The sequence below is a fragment of the Crocodylus porosus genome, unplaced genomic scaffold, assembly GCF_001723895.1.
Source record: "Crocodylus porosus isolate Cpor-Errol unplaced genomic scaffold, CroPor_comp1, whole genome shotgun sequence".
In the NCBI taxonomy this organism is placed as follows: Eukaryota; Metazoa; Chordata; order Crocodylia; family Crocodylidae; genus Crocodylus; species Crocodylus porosus.
This window is the reverse complement of record NW_017728947.1, coordinates 51,485,699-51,487,595: the sequence shown is the minus strand read 5'-3', so window position 1 is coordinate 51,487,595 and position 1,897 is coordinate 51,485,699.

Sequence of the window (1,897 nt, the reverse complement as noted above, 5' to 3'; positions counted from 1 at the left end):
CCTAAAATGTGAAATAGCCCTGAAGAAATCAACAAGTTGCATTTCACCTAGGATTTGATTTCTTCAGTGTTTTCATTTGGTCCCTTATACACCCAGTTCATGAAGTCCTCTTAACTCAACTTTACAGTAATTACTATAGCCCAGTGGTGCTCAACCTTTTGGCTAGCAGGCCAGATGGGCAATGCCGAGGCCAACAGTGGGCCAGATCCAGCTGATGGTCCCAATCCAGCAGAAGGCAGTCATGGCAGGGCCCCATCCAGCCATGCAGAGGGGGACAGGGGGCATCCTGGCTCCAACCTGGTTCTGCAGGGGTCGTGGCACAGCCCAGCCTCGCATGGAAACAGGCATGACCCAACCCCAACCCTGCCCTCTGGGGGGTGGAAAAGGGACTTGACCCAGCCCTATGGGGCAGGGAGGTGGAGAAGGGGGCTTGAGCCAGCCCCCTGAGGGAAAGGGATGTGGCCCAGCACCACCTAGCTTCAGGGATGGTGGGGAAGGGGGCATGATCTGGCCCCAACTTGTTGCAAGGGGCTCAGGGTTTGGGATTTGGCAGCAGGGGAGGGTGGTCATTTTTAATATCACCACTCCCCTACCACCAAATTTCCCAATCTGTGGAGAGCCCCACTGGTCTTGCAGGTTGCATTTGGCCCATGGGCCAGAGACTGAGCACCCTGCTATAGCCTGCATCTGAACCAAAAAAAAAAAAAAAAAATCATCCTCCCAGAAAAGTTACTTTCTTACAGTATTCCTGGTTTAATAGGCTAGCTAAGTGGTTAGGGATGCCAAGGAAGTACTGGTACAACACCTACTTATGAATCAACTAATTTTAGAAGAGCAGACCATACAGCAGGTTCTGAAGTGCTCTTAAAAGGTTTAGTACAGTATTATTACAAAGTAATACCTGAGATGAGCAGTAATTAAAGGCAGAGATCTGCAGAACCTCATCAAAGCAGCACTTCGAGAAATCCAGTGCCTCTGGCTGGACCCGAATACAAAACCAACATCTTAGTGTGGATTTGGGTCCCTCCCCTTGGAGAGCAAAAAAACTACTGCTGACCAGTAGTTAGGGCAGTGGGTCTCAACTTTTGTGCCTCAAATCAGTCCTGCAGTGTCTTGAGTACCTTCTTGGAAAATGCCACCTCTGAGTTTTCACTCTTTTTGTGGTTAATGGAGAAATCTGTCTGTCGCAAGGAGCTCAGGAAGACTACAGCAGCAGACTGCTTGTAACCCTCTGGTTTCCGGTTTGAAATCTCTGGACTTGCCTTGTGAATCATACTTATAAACCTAACAGTGCCAACATGGGGTGGCAGCCCATGGCACCCTGGGAAGGATCTCAAGGCCCCCAGAGCCCGGGGGCCATTGTAGAGAAGCAGGGACCAGACACTTCTGTGAATACAACAGTTGTAGAGACCCGTAACCTCTTCAGGGAAGCCACCTGCCATGGCTGCTAGCAACCAGTGCACCACAAATACCCACTAGAAGGAAATGAACGAAACCTTCCTCCTTCCTTTTCCCCAGTAAGGTCTCCCAGCTGACGCGGTACGGTCAGTCATTCTGCAGCGTGCCCGTGAGAAAGCGACCCGCCTCCCCTGGGTCGCCCGCTGCCCTGGTAGCGCCAGGCACAAGGGGTCAGGGGGAGCCGGCGGGTAAACACCCGGCTCCCCGCGCTTGGAAGGGGCCGCTCTGGCTCCGGGGCTGCGAGACAAGGAGCCTGCAGGGCGACAGCGCCCTGCGCGTCCCGGCCCCAGTGTGACCGCGCGGGCGGAGCCCGGGTATTTCCCGACGAGACAGGGGTGGAGAGTGGCTCCCAGGGGCCTAAGGGCTCGGGCGAGGCTCCCCCGAGCGGCCTAGGCGGGAACACCCGGCGCAGGGGGGGTTCCCCGACTGGACCTCGGCC